Here is a 16,269-nt window from a genome sequence, read left to right as displayed (position 1 = left end):
GGGGGGGACCGAGTGGTGGGGGAGAAGAGGAGGAGTTTTGTTTTTTTGGCATTTAGAAGGAGAAACCGTCTAGAAAACCATGTTTCTACAGTATTAAAGGTATTTTGGGTCAGTGAGATCAGTTCTGTAGAGGATGGAGCCGAGCAGATAAGGGTTGAATCATCTGCGTATTGTATGCAGGTTGCTTGTGGGATTGCAGTCTGAAGATCGTTAATAGAGAGGGAAAACAGAAGTGGACCAAGAATGGAGCCCTGGGGAACTCCGATGGAAATGGGCAAGAGTGATGAGATATGGTTTTCCCATATTACTGCTTGTTGTCTGTTGTTAAGATAAGATTTAAACCAATTAATGGCGAATTTTTCACAAGAGAGAGATTCAAGAATGTTGATTAAGAGAGAGTGGTTGACCATGTCGAAAGCTTTAGAGAGATCAATGAAAAGAGCGGAAGAGAGAGTATTGTTGTTTCGATTTTTGTTGATAGTATCTACAAAGGAAAGAAGGGCAGTGGTGGTACTGTGGTGAGGTCTAAAGCCATGCTGACAGTTTGCTATTATGTTGTGAAGAGAGAGAGAGTGCACAAGCTGCTGATGAATACATTTTTCCATGATTTTTGCTAGGGGTGAGAGAAGGGCGATTGGTCTAAAGTTGGAAAGGTCAAGGGAGTTACCACCTTTATGTAGTGGGATAATATAGGAGACTTTCCAGATGTCAGGGATGGTTCCCTCTTGGATAGTTCTGTTTATAAGTAAGGATATAGGGTATGCAATTTCTTTGGCAGCTTTCTGAAGGAAGCGAGAAGGGAGCTTGTCTCAGAAGGGGTGCAAGGTTTCAGTTTGTGAATGAGTCTGTAGATGAAAGAAGTAGATATAGGTTTTAGAGAGAAGTTGTAGGAGGAGTTAGCTATATTAGTTGGAATATAAGAGTTGTTGGTGTTCATTTGTTTGGCTAGGGATTGAATAGTTTCAGAGAAAAAAGAGTTGAATGCATTAGCAGTCTGGAGAGGGGTTTCTGGGTCAGCATTAAGTGGGGAATGAGTTTTAGCAATTCCTGGGGAAAGAAGTCTATTTACTGATGACCAGAAATGTTTAGAATTGTTAAGATGTTTCCTGAAGTTCACAGTAGAATTTTTTCTTGTCAGAAATTATTGATTTCTTAGCCAGATTTCTAAGCTGGCGAAAAAGAACTAAATCAGGGCTTTGTCTATGGCATCTCCATTTCGTCCATGCTTTGTTTCTAGTATGAATAAGTTTTTTAGTATCGTTGGTAAGCCATGGGGCTGTTTTGGTCTTTACTCTAATAGAACGTTCAGGAGCATGTTTATCAAGTATGGATAAGAAGGTAGTATTAAAGAATAAGACTGCCTCCTCCAGGGGAAGTGATTTTAAGCAATTCCAATTGCATGCTCTCAGTTCAGCTTGAAAAAGGTCTATGTTAAAATGCTTGATAGAAAGAATTAGCCTTGTATTTGGGAGGTTAACACATTCTGACTTTTGTCTAGTAATGTAGGTTAGGGAGTGGTCGCTGATATCGTCTGGCATAGTACCTACTTTATACTGTTTGTTGACTTTATTAGTGAGTATCCAGTCTAATATACTCTCTCTCTTACTGGGCTTATTGACTCTTGTAGTTGAGGTAATAGTTTGGGTGAAACCATGTAGGTTAATATGAGAGGAGGGATTGTCAGCATTAATAGTGTTCCAATCTATGTTAACGTTGCCAAGAATTATGGTTTCTTGGGGGTAGGTGGTAGAAACCCAGCTAAGAAAGTCTTCTAATATTGGAATGTTATTTCCTGGAGGAAGATACAAGCATATCAAGTAAAGGGCTTTTTTGGCATTAAGTTGGAGTTTAATAATGATGGCTTCTATTTTGCTATCTTGGTTTATCTATACAAGATAGATTACAGTGACATGCATGTTCTGATGAGGTTTCACTACAGTGTTGTCATAAAATCCTAAGATCTGAATATGATGTGCACATACTCTCAACCTCTTATAGAATGAAATCTGGACAAAGCTATAAATAATGGGGAGACAAATGACAAAAACAGGGATATTTTTTAAATATTACTCTTACAAACTTAAAAAAGTTAATAGAACATCATGTTTTGCATTAGCATGAAGTTTGTGAATGGTATGAAGTCTGAAACTCAAATGTCTGTCATTATTTTCTGCTTTCAGTCTTCAATGATTTGCTAGAAAACCACAATTTTATGAGAAATGGGCCAGAAATATGAGACAAATATCTGGACGTTCTGCAAAAATCTGTACAGTTGAGAGGTATGGATGTGCACCATACGTTTTTCCTGGAAAATCATTAAAGAGAGAAGTTAGAAAGTTAACGATGCACATTGCAGTTTCTGACTTCACAATCCTTAAAAGAGTATTCACTATACAGTTGTGAAATTTTGATGTTATCAACTGTCTAACTTTCCAAGGCCAATATAAGTTGAAGGTACAATGAGCAGTTCAGCAATACAAAAGCAGATATACTAAGCACTAAAAGTTAGGTACGCATTCTGAGCATCACATACAGCTTTTATATCCCTGAATCCAAAAGATAAAAAAGGGATATGGCACAGTTATCACTTGCACAGGATGTTGTGTGAGGGTCATTAAAGAGAGAAGTTAGAAAGTAATGATACACATTGCAGTTTCTGACTTCACAACACTTACAAGAGCATTCACTATACAGTTGTGAAATTGTGATGCTATCAGCTGTCTAACTTTCCAAGGCCAGTATAAGTCAAAGGTACAATGAGCAGTTCAACAACATAAATGCAGCTATACAAAGCAATGTTAGCTACATACCCTGAGCATCAGACACAGCTTTTGTATCCCTGAATCCAAAAGATAGAAAATAGGGCTATGGCACAGTTATTATCAGTTCCACAGGGTGTTGTGGGGGGGACCTAGGCTGGCACAAAAGGTTGGTGAGTGTGTGTAAGAAGGAGAAGGCAGACATTGGAATAAAACAACAAATGGCCAGTGAGACAAAATGAGTAACTGTTGTGTGTGTCTGTAGGGGTCCCCCAGGTGAAATTGGTGTGTGACTGTCTGCATGAACACAGCCAAGCTCTGTGCTAGAGCTACATCTTGGTCTGTCAGACAGGTGTGAGCCATGCATGATAGGGGTAACAGTTCATCTTTGTCATCTCTGGCTAGGAGAACTGTCTCTGCCAGGAGTTGCACTGGCACCTCCATGCCCAACGTCAGATGTAATGCTGCTACCTGAACATGACTGATGTCTGCTGGATGACCTCCCTTCCCGAAGATGCCTAGGACCATGATCCCATGGCCTGCCACATCTGGATGTGGACAGCACTCTCACTGACAGAGGAGTGGAAATACTGCCACTATGGGAGCGTGATCAAGCATAGCCATGTTGGCTGACAGCTGGTGAAGTGACTGACCTACTCCCACGAGGATGCCATTCCCCTCCCATATTCCATCACAGACACTGCTTCCATGACAGGCACCCCTTGTTCCTTTGCAGACGCCCCTCATTCCAACATGTCATTCATCCAATCCAGGGAATTGGCAGCACAGTAGAGGCAGTCACAGATGTCAGACTGTGCCACATCCACAGCCCTGAGCATTTATCTGGAGCACCTATGGGAACATGCCTGTGCCTCCATGACATCCCTAAATATACATTGAGTGGCACGGGAAGTGACACCTGCAGCAAGTGGAGGAGGGACAGCAGGCCCCTCCTAGCACTCCTATCAATTCTCCTATGTGGCACCTCACGCACACTTTGGTTATGGCCAGAGACAACAGACACTGAAGCCAGAGTAGCCACACTTCCCTGATCAATGTCCTTGATCTCCACTTGTCCCATATCTGTGGGCTCAGTGGACTGGGTAGGCATAGGCCTACTGACTGTGTCTAATGGAAATACAGGGGACGGCTCTATATCAGCCTTTATGTCAGATTCAGTCTCTGCACCCCTGACTGTGCCTCGGTTTGGCCACCATCATCAACAGAGTCTGCTGATACACTGAGATCAGGTGGCACAGGGCCTACACTCCCACTATCATGATCACCTGTGATAAAAAGCAAGAAACACAGGAATACATTAATATCATGCAATATATGCTAACAAACTAACAGTGCTGCCACTATTACAGACAGTACAGCAATACACACAACAGGCCTGAGATCAAAACCACACACTACAATATTTCTTTAACTTGCTCAGCAGTACTGACATAAAAGTATTTGGCTTACCATCTGCAGTAGATATACTGCCCTGTAGTCAAGATGGTCCTGGAAGAAGTTAAGCAAGAGATGATGGGCAACATAATCACAATTAACAGTAAAAGAGGGGGTAATACATTTACCTTTTTATATGTGCATTGTCTAATGACAAGAACGTGGCTGACAACTTCAACCTAAGCTTATAACTGTAACAATCTTCAATCCCCCCCCAAAAAGATGTGACACAGAGTTAACATATTAATTTCAATTGCTTTACTATACAACAGTATATTCAGCTGTTCAAATAACAAAGCCTACCTGGAAACACATCCTGGGATGTGCTTGCTGTCTCAGAAGGTGTTGCACCCACATCCAGTACATGCTGTCCTGCACTCTCCTGAGGGCTGTCTGGATCTCTGATATTGGCCAGGAACTGTTCACTGGGGTTAGTGGGGGTTCCATAGCAGGCCCTCCCCAGTAGCCATTTGGTCACAGCCCAGTGCAGCTGCTCACATGCGTGCAGGAGTGATCATGTCAGTGGCCCTGTGGCACACCTCTTCATATGTTCTGCCATGGCTGCCCACAGCATTCATATGTTGGACAATTTTCTGCCATGTTTGCATAAGGTGTGCCATATCTTCCATCCACTTTCCAGAAGAAAAGCACCATGTTGCCAAAATGCGTCCATGATTATTTGATTTTTCCGCATCAGTGAAGGGGGGATCTATGTGGATTGCCACACCTGAGTGGCATACTTGTAGGTGTCCTAAAACGCAACAGAAGTATAATACACATAAGTATCACATAACTGTAAAATAACTGTTTCCAGATAAAATAGAAAAGGTAGCCAGTCAGTGTTACCCACTGGAGAAACAAAATGGTCTGCAGATGTAAAATACTAACAACAAGCAGGATGCAAAACAAGGAAAGTAACGAGAGCAACATATCCTTGTTTGTGCCATAACATTAACTCATCTTTGCCCCCTCCCCACAAAAAAATAGGCAAGTGACTCATTTTGCTAACAAAACATCTTTGAAATGCTAAAAGTGCTATCAAAGGACCTGTCCCTGAAACATTTGTACATATTTATCACACCCCCCCCCCAACATAAGAACAGGTAAATGACTCATTTACTAACAAAACATCTTTGAAATGCTAAAAGTGCTATCAAAGGACCTGTCCCTGAAACATTTGTACATATTTATCACCCCCCCCCCAACATAAGAACAGGTAAATGACTCATTTACTAACAAAACATCTTTGAAATGGTAAAAGTGCTGTCAAAGGACCTGTCCCTGAAACATAGGTACATATTTATGACACAGCATTCCATTTTCATGTATAGTCAATTGTGTATCTCTGAAATGGCTTCACAAACATGCCCATGCCATCAGTACACTTTTAACTAAGGCATATAGATAAAAGTGTGAACACCTTTGCTTCACATTATTCTTAAATACATTCCAGAATATGCAGTATGTAGGTGACAAAAATGGGAGCATACTTGCTAAAGTTAATTACAGCATAAGCAGCTGAACTGCATGCTAATAAACCAGTCCATCACAGTGGAGCTATTCAACAAGCTATAAAGCATCCATATAGACTCCATGCTGTTTTTTTCTACAAATGTCAAAACATTTGGAGTACAGACACGGAAAGTCTACACAGACAGAATGTTAATGGCTGCTGCTGCCAATAGGCCTAGGCCAAGAAGGAGAATAATTTACAGGCCACGTTTAACTTATCACAACCTACATGATTTGGAAATTGTAGAGGGCTACAGAGTGGACAAGGACACATGACAGGAACTCTGTGACCTCGGCTGCCCTCATTTCAGAGCTAGAGCCAACTGAGGGGAACCCATTACTGTGGAAACTAAGGTATTGTGTATCCCTTAGAATCTTAGCTACAGGTGCCTTTCAGAGACTAACAGGGGTCATGCTGGGGGTGTCACAGGCATCAGGATCCAGGATCCTCCACCAGTTCCTGGATGCTATGCACCAACATGGCAGTGAGAGCATATATTTTCCACATAGTTCTGAGCCGAGGGTAAGAAATATGCAACAGTCCTATTGAGTAGTGCACTACCCTGAAATACTGGGTGTCATACATTGCACTCATGTAGAAATTAAGGCACCACCTGGGGAACAGGGTAGGGTCTACATTAACAGAAAGGGCTACCACTCTATCAACAGCCAAGTCATGTGTAATGCCAAGGGAATCATCTTGAATGTGTGTGCTGGCAACACTGGAAATTACCACAACTCACATATCTGGCACATTTCCCAACTGTACCAGATGTTTGCTATGGGGGATATCCTACAGAGTCATTTACTGGGGAATGCAGACTATGCATTGGAACTGTGGCTGATGACATCCATTAGAAATACACACATCCACAGAAGAATGACATAATGAGGCACACTCTCAAACCAGAAATGTCATAGAGCGTGTGTTTGGGCTGCTGAAGCCACAGTTCTGGTGCCTAGATACATCTGGGGAGCCCTGTAGTACAATCCACAGACATATTCAGAAATCTTCACAGTATGTGCCATGCTACACAACATAATCCTGAGGAAACGGCTATAGCAGGATCAGTAAGAGGAAGGGGCACACATCCCACCACCAATGCCAATGTCACCACAGTCACAAGCAGATGAGGAGTCAGAGGGGAACCTCCAGCTGCTGTGCATGTAGGCAGATATAGGCTTGCTCAGTATGCCCTTGCATTGGCTAAGAGATGATGCATAACACATTCACTCACCACCTAGGGACCTAAAACCTTTGTCCTACTTCCATATATATTTTAACATTGATGCCAGGCAACTCACACAACCTTTACATCCCCATGTACTGGTAGTTTATTGCTTGCATCAGACAAGAGTCAGCCCTAAAATAACACTCTGGCAACTGCTGCATTTACAAGGTAAGTCCTGAACCTGGATCATATCATTTAATAATATTATGGCATATCCTTGTATTTCATCACTTGGTACAGTAAGCAAGTAAAATGTGGGGGATTTGTACAGAAATTACCTTAACATCTGACAACAGAGACTTATTTGACTTGTGTCCATTAGTAAGTATTGGCTTCAGGCATTAAAGATTCACAAAGTCATACCTCTTAAAAGTGTTGATGCTCACTACATGGCTTCAGTTTAGCACTGTACATTTGCACTGGAAAATGAATAAAGATAGAAGTTAAACAGTAATGATACACACAGCAGTTTCTGACTTCACAACCCTCACAAGATCAAACAACAGGCAGGATGCAAAACAAGGAATGTAACAAGCGCAACATATCCTTGTTTGTGTCATAGCAGTAACTTACCTTTGCTCCCCCCAAAAGAACAGTCTTGTTTGTGCCATAACAGTAACTCACTTTTGCTCACCCCAAAAGAACAGTCTATGCTTGTTGGTGCCATAACAATAACTCAGCTTTGTTTGCCCCCTCAAAAGAACAGTGTACCCTTGTACGTGCCATAACAGTAACTCACATTTGCTCCCCCACCAAAAGAGCATTATGTGCTTTTTTGTACCATCCAACCTGCCCTTCAGTTGGCAACTGTATATCATATTATTCCCAGTTAATATCCTCACACATTTTAAGGCCAATGATATAGAATGGCTTACACACTGCATGTGTCAGAGTACTGGTCAGATAATTAATGCGTGACCAAGAAACAAAGAAAGGTAAGACATTGGTGTATATTTGCAAGCAATAATTGTAACAGGTTGTATGATCACTAAGTGCACTATGTCCAAATATAATAAATTTAATAAATGTACAAAAACAATTTATGGTTTGATATCAGTGTACATCCTGTTGCAGCTGGTTGTGTGAAAAATGACTTCAGTTCTTTGCTGCAAAGCTGTTTGTGTGACGAAGAGGGATAAGGTGCCCATGTTGTTTTCTGAAGGTGCACTGCAGTGAGAGTTGAAATCCAGACCTATGTAGAAATATCTCATGTGTACTAACATTTTCTGCTGAGTATGTCATAGATTGCTTTTCCTGATTTCAAGTATTTCTCCCTGTTTTTACTGGATAAGTAGACCACCCAGAAAGCAGACAGCCAAAAACAGAAGCCAGATACATTCAAACAATTCTATTGCCTGTGGCAGCAGGTATAAGTACAGGGCTGGAGTACAGATGGTCCTGGGTTCTAGTACAGTATGTACAACCTTTGTTTTACTGTTGTGACATTGCAGTTTATAGCAGTGCACTGAAACCTGAACAGCTGTTATTTCAATCCCCTTGTGGCAACAGGTGTTAGTGAAGGACTGTCATGCAAATGGTCCTGAGTTCAAATCCAGCATACTCCCTACACTTTTACTGTTGTTCCACTTCCATTTATAGTCACTCTCACTTATAACACTTGGCATAGTGTACATGATATTAATTATGTGTATGAGGGCTGAGACACTAATATTGTGTCAGTTATTTATTTATTATCACATTTATTATAACATTTATGACTGTGGGTATACTGTGCACTCTATTCCTGCATGTATATTTCTGCTCTGTGGACTACCATGACATTCACATTTGTCAAACACAAATACGCAGCTGCCTGTGCATCAAATAACCTTAAAACTTCTTTGCTTGCCACTGTTGTGCACCACTTACTATTGTGCACTGTGTTTAGTGCACAACATTTTCAGTGTGCACACTCCCAGTAAATGTGATAACTGCAATTGGCAGGAAACCATAATTCTCCATTGCTATTGATCCATGATAGGCATGGCAGGCATTTGTGGAGAGAGTGTGGGATTTAGGGCTCAGAGATGGGATGTCCAGGAGTCCAAGATTTTTGTTGGACTCCTAGTGAAACACCACAGTGCCAAGTTGCTGCAGGGGTACTATTCTGGGTCCCAGCATAAGTCAGAGGCTTGGGATAGTTTAGACCGGGCTATGACCAGTGCCACCGATATCTCCTGCACTGGTCAACAATGTAGGCAGCACTACAATGACCTCTGGAGGAGGAAGAGGTGTACTCTCAATGCTTGGCTGGAGGACATCCCTCAGATGTGTATCAACTACAGAGAGTACTTGTAAGGCTCAAAAGCTGAATATAGGCAAGACTGTAACTAGTCTCGTCCAGATACAGATCTGCTGTATCCAGGACTGTTTGTAAGGTTCTGAGCCCCCCCAAGCCTTTCTGTGTTGGAGGGAAGCCTTCTAGCTTATCAGTGGGAGTGGTAAGCACTAGATAGCCTATCTACCACAAGAGGAGTGGTTTCTCGCCCCACAATTGTAGTTTATTGACCATTTGGGGAGCTTTTCCATCTCTTTCAACTTTCTGGTGTAAAACCCCACATTTGTGCTTGTTTCCCGCCTTTCCTGTAACTGGTCTAGTCCAGATACAGAGTTGCCGTATCCAGGACTTCTGAGCCCCCCAAGCCTTTCTGTGTTGGAGGGAAGGCCCCCCAAGCCTTTCTGTGTTGGAGGGAAGCCTTCTAGCTTATCAGTGGGAGTGGCAAGCACTAGGTACCATATCTACCACAAGAGGAGTGGCTTCTGGCTCAGAAATTGTAGTTTATTGGCTGTTTGGGCAGTTTTTTTCCATCTTTTTTAACTTTCCGGTTTAAATGCCTACATTTGCACTTGTTTCCCACCTTTCCTGTAATTAGTCTACTCCAGATACAGATTTGCTGTATCCAGGACTGTTTGTAAGTTTCTGAGCTCCCCCAAGTGTTTCTGTGTTGGAGGAAAGCCTTCTAGCCTATCGGTGGGAGTGGCAAGCACCTAGGTAGCCTATCTACCACAAGAGGAGTGGTTTCTGGCTCAGAAATTGTAGTTTATTGGCTGTTTGGTCATTTTTTCCATATCTTTCAACTTTCTGGTTTAAAAGCCCACGTTTGCTCTTGTTTCCCACCTTTCCTGTAACTAGTCTACTCCAGATACAGATTTTCTGTATCCAGGACTGTTTGTAAACTTCTGAGCAGTGCCAAAAGGTCTGCTCTTCAATGTTTCCCTTAGATCTTAGTTCTCTTCTCTCTTGGACTTTTCTTAGCTTATTAGTCTAGCACTCTACCAGACTTCTTGTAGCAATTATTGTGGCACACAAAAGTGCTACAGCACTAAACATTCTGTAAGGAAACAGTTCCAGTACTTATTATTAATGCCCACCCCTCCAGGCATGTCTAAAGGTCAGTTCCCTGTGCTTTCTCCTATTAACATGGTGAACTTGGGCATCCCGAGGGAGTGTAGCAACTGCCTCATGCACACTGAGAACCCTCTCCTCTTACCTCCAAACACTCAGACTTGCCAGAGATGCACTTATATATCCAAATTGGAACTCACTCACTTTCCAGCCAAGACCAGAATAGCTGGTCAAGAGGAGAAGGTCAACATTTGCACCACACGACATGGAACACACAGCCTTCCAGAACACACACCAGGACTGCCTTCACATAAAAACACAAACCACACACCCACCTTCATGGAGGCTCTCAATAAAAATCTACCCAAGCAGCAAAGACCTCCAAGGCAGAAACGCACTTGACCGCCACAACACAACACTAATCATGAGACATATAACTCTCCTAAACAGTGTGCCACTCAACCTAAGCCCCTAAGGCAAAACAGCATGCCCAACACACTAGTCATAGGTGACTCGATAGTGAGGCACTCTGATGTCCCACTCACTTGGTTGAATAAGGAGAAAGTAAAATCAGCTGCAAGTCACGTGCCAGGATCTGCCACATAACGCATGCACTCAGGTCCCTCAACAACAGGTACAAATATGACTCAGTCATTGTACATGTGGGTGTGAATGACCTGAGATGTACCTCCCTGGACTACATGAAAAGATACATGGAGGAGCTCTCAGATTATGTAGCCCAGGCGGGTATGGCCCTAGCCCTGAGCAGCCTCCTATCATCACCCAGAATGATACCACAGTACAAGTAGAAAATGATTGATTTCAACAATTGGCTAAGTTTCTGGTGTCATTCTAAGGGGATCCAGTATCTGTCTGCCTGGGATGAAATGATTGACAGACCTTGATGCTTTGCCAGAGATGCCCTGCATCTGTCACCCCTGGGCTTCTGGATACTGGGCAAGGCTCTTGCCACCCTTATAGTGCCTTTTTTTAGGCTGTGTTCCAAAGACCAAATTACCACCATAACAGCTACAAACAAATGCAATCTGAGGGTCATGCTGCTGAATGCTAGAATTCTAAATATCAAAATGCACTCACTCGAAGCACTCCTTAAAATGGAGAATAGCGACATTTGTGCTGTAACAGAGACCTGGTTCAAGGCAGCAGAAAGTACCCCTGCACTACCAGGCTATAACTCATTCCACACCTTTCGTTCCCAGAACTTGGACCTAAGCTCCAAAGGCGGTGGTGTTTCCATATTCATAAAGGATGTACACACCTCCAGACTGGTAGCCCAACATAATGCATCAGAGATACTTCAGGTGCAGCTAACACTGGGTAAAACAGCAATTCAGGTTGTAGCCTGCTATAGGTCCCCAACTATGTCCCAAGACTCACACTCCATGTTCCTAAGTACCTTGGAGAATATTAGGGTCCAACCTAATACACTCATGCTGGGCAACTTCAACTACCCCTCCATTAACTGGGAAATCTACCAAATAACTCAAAATGCTGTGGAAAACACTCAAAATAAACTAATAAACAAGCAAAAGAGTGCTGAAAATGCAAATTTGGTGTGTAAAGGCATTTATGGAGTGTATTTTTCTGCATGGCATGGATTGAATAAAGGAATTATATATACCTCGTTTGAGTATTAGCTTCCTTTCAACTGGAAACAATACTCGTGTACCAATACACTTGCCCAAAGTTTCCTGGAATTCATTAATTCTAGTGCCCTAGACCAGCTCATTCTTACCCTCACTAGAGGTAGCAACATCCTTGACCTGGTCAATACTAACATGGGTGACTGTTGCTCTACACCAATAGTCAACTCCTCCCTGGTTAGATCCGACCACAAACTAATCACCTTGAAACCCACATCCCTCCCCCCTACAAAGGTAACCACCATGAAAAACTTCTCCACAGCTAATGCTGGGCTCCTAAAAACAGAGGTGGCTAACTTCACGGCACCTATGCAAATGGAGAATAGCTGCATGACCACTGAATCATACACCAGTGCACTGTCCGAACACGTACACAAATGCATGGATCTTGCCATACCTAGTAGAACCAAGACACTCCTCCAAAAAAAGGAAGCCAATCTGGTGGTCCTCTGCCATAAACAAACTCTACAACAGAAGGAAGAAACTGATGCAGAATAAGGTGAAGTCCTAAGACAGGAAAAACTCCCTTATCAGCCTCAACAAAAAGTTGATATTCCTCATCAAATCATCTAAAGCTAGCTATGAAAACAGAATTACAGCAGATAGTAAAGACAACTACAAGGCCTTCTATAGTTATGTAAAGAATCTCCATGGCAATACCCAGATTTTCTCTGAGCTACTGCACAATGGTACCTCATACCAAGCCAACAGATATTGTCAATATACTGGCTGACAGATTCAGTGCCAACATTACCCCTCTTTCCCCCACCAAAGGACCAATCACAATACCAGTAGATTGCCAGGCACCCAGTATTACTGCTGCACAGGTTAAAACAGCACTGCTCAAGGCCAAAAATACAGCTTCTATGGGACCTGACAATATCCCTGGCTGTGTTCCACATGAACTACAGAGTGAAGTGGCACCTCACCTGTGTGCCCCGTTCAATCACAGCCTCACCTCAGGCTTTGTCCCTACCGAATGGTGCACTACTACAGTCATCCCTCTCCACAAAGGAGGAGCGACTACAGACCCTGGGAACTATTACCCCATTAGCCTGATGAGTCTGATATGCAAAGCTTTGGAATGCATCATCATGGACCTAATAAACAAGGATATAGGAAATCTCCAAACTCTGTTTCCCACACAGTTTGGTTTTATGAAGGGTAGATCATGCCTGTGCAACTTCTTTGAGTCAGTCACTAGAGCTTTGGATGAAGGCAAGGCGGTTCATACAGTCTACCTTGATCTGGCCAAGGCCTTTGATACCATTCCCCACACAGGAATCATAGAAAAACTCACTAAGCTAGGCATCAACCCCTATATCACTAGGTGGGTTGCAATCTGGCTCGCAGTTAGAACCCACAGTGTGAAAGTAGCTGACCCCAAGTCAGATTGCCGACCAGTCATGAGTGGAGTCCCACAGGGTTCGGTCCTGGGTCCTCTCCTGTTTGGTATCTACTTCTCTGAAGTCCAGGCCAATATGAAGGGATTCTGGCTGACAAAGTTCACAGATGATTGCAAGTTGGGAGCTATTAACTCCCCAAGTGATGTGGACATCGTACAGAAAGGCCTCACTGAGCCAACGACTGGTGTCAGAACCATGGCCTTAAGCTCAATGCCAAAAAATGTGTCATCATCCCCTTTGGGAAAAACCCAGTTCTCATGAATTACCAAATCAATGGTAGCCCACTGAACACAGAAGGCATTATAAGAGTGTGGCACATCTCATTTCAAAGGGTTTTGTATCCATGAAGAAAGAGGTCATTGTCTCCCTCTACTCTTCCCTCATTAGGCCAATCATTGAGTACCATGCCCCATTTGGCATGTACCTCCCTAGACACCTGCAACAACTGGAGAGGCCACAGAAGTACCTCACAAAGAGGACCCTAGGCCTTAAACACTTGTCCTATATGAACAGACTCAAAAAAACTCCAACTATTCTATGTCTCATATCGCCTACTTATAGGCCATCTCTGCTTGACGTACAAAGCCATGTCAGACCCAGCTCTGTTAGATGCTACATCGAAAGAAATCCCAATCCCTCCACACCACACACTTCAGAGACCTCAACCTCATTACCACAATCAACAGAACAAGCTGGAGGGACAGGTTCATAACCCAGAGACTGCCCATGCTATGGAATAGACTTCCCATACATGTCAAACAGAGCACCTCACTGGCCCTGTTCAAGAGAAATCTTGATGAGTGGATGGGAAATAGAAAATTCACCCCAGGGATCACTCCAGTGGCTCTACTTGACAGAGGCACTGGGAACTAAGGTCGGGTGGCATGATGCCAGAGTAATCCTATGGGCAAGGCTCTGTTTTTTTCACCTCTGCCATGGAGAGACCATGGGAGGACCCATGCCATTAGATTGGAGAGGATGAGGGAGGCATGTGGTATGTATGCAGCAGAAGAATAGTGTTATTATAGCATTAAAAGTTAAAGATAGTTTGTTTGGTACTTTATTCAGTTCTGTCAAATTGATCATGTATATCTCAACTGTAAAATTAAGTATGCATGCATTAGTCTGTAGCACAACCAAAGATAGCTTGTTTGGTATTTATACAGTTGTATCAAATTGAACATGCATATTCCAACTGTAAAACCAGGTATGTATGCATAAGTCTGTAGCACAAACTAGGAGTGCAATTTTAGACTTTAGTCAGAGGTGGTGGGTTCAAATACTACACTTACCAACTATACAGCAACTGTTAATTCTTCAAGTATGTGTAACTTAAAGGTTTAAAGTAAAAGGCCTATACTAGTGGCACACATGCCCTGCTGTAAACTGTAGTATGGATAATTGGAACACACACATGTGCAATATATGCACATGTAAAAGAGTCCTTGATGCAATCTGTATTATAGTGTGTATCTGTTAGGAGCTGCTAGTCTTAAAAGTAATACATTATCTGTTAGTTGGTAATGGTCTTAAGAGTAAAGGTTAAGATAATAGAGTCAAATAATTGTATTGATGTATTGTATGTTACATATGAAGGTACTAATCTTATATCTTTTTTCCTCTCACCCCAACCCTTATATCTCTCTTTCTTTTTTAAATTTATTTTATTGTCCTCATCAAAATGTGTTCATATCATCCATGTGTATCACATCAAGAAATGCTCCACAGCACAGTGGGGTAGGCCTGCCCCATAGGATTCATCTGCCCCCTCTCCACTGGCCCTGGCACCATTGTCCAGCATGTCTGGGAGCTCACCTGGCAGCACCACCTCTGCTGCCCCTGCACTACCTGCCCCCCTCATGTAGTTCTGCCCCAAAACAATAGTTCCCTCTGGGAGGAGTGGCAGGGTTGGTGAGTTTATCACCCATGCTGAACTGCCAGGGATAGTGCATAGGGTTGTGCACAACACTGTGGGTGCATGCCTACACTGGAAGGATGGGTTGCTCTCCCTCATTTTACATAAAAGGAGAAGGAGACTTTGAGCACTCCAGCCAGTGGTGGAGTGAGGCAACAGTGATGACAGCCCTGTGAGTAAGGACTCAATTCTCACTGTCAACCAGGTTGAGGTCCATGAGTCCTGGATTTCCCCACCTTCACCCCATCCATAGTGTCCACTGACCTCTTGCGTCCATTACTGTCCCTGTGTTTTCTTGTTTGTCTTGTCTGTCTGCAGTTGCTTCCTCACCTACCCAACTTACCAGATCCAGACATACCTATGTCCTTTCCCCAACATTCCTCTGCCTTTCAAAAAAATTGGGTAGCTGTCCCGCAAAAACAATTCTCCATGTATAGCTCTCCATTTTGAACACCTGTCTTCTTGACACACTTGATTTGGTCCAGTTGGCTATACAACATAATTGTGTTGTGGTCACTACTCTTTCTGGAGGTGACCATTCATATTCAGCTAATATTCTGCATACATTATCAGTTGTTACTGTTGAAGAAATGGGGGCGGCCATGGAGGTGCAGTGGTTAGCATTGCTGCCTCACATCAAGAGGTTCGCTGGGTCAATCCTCAGCTGGGGTGCCTTCTGTGCAGAGTCTGCATGTCCTCCCTGTGGTCATGTGGCGACCCCTAACCAGGAAAAGCCGAAAGAAGAAGACTGTTGAAGAAATGGATAGCTATGGTTCTTTCCTACCTCCCTCCTACACATTCCTGTATTGCTTTCAATTTGTTCTTCCTCCTGCTTGTTACCCATTTCACCACTACACTATCTTCCCCATTTCTTTTCTTTAATGCATTATTGCGTGATGGTGCACATCACACATCAGTGTGCAACAGTAATACAAAAGTACTTAAAAGTGTTAGATTTAGTTGTATTTGATCCCAGTACC

Source organism: Protopterus annectens, chromosome 14.part0, assembly GCF_019279795.1.
Source record: "Protopterus annectens isolate FY-2018-M chromosome 14.part0, PAN1.0, whole genome shotgun sequence".
NCBI lineage: Eukaryota > Metazoa > Chordata > Ceratodontiformes > Protopteridae > Protopterus > Protopterus annectens.
Note: the sequence above shows the minus strand (reverse complement) of the source record.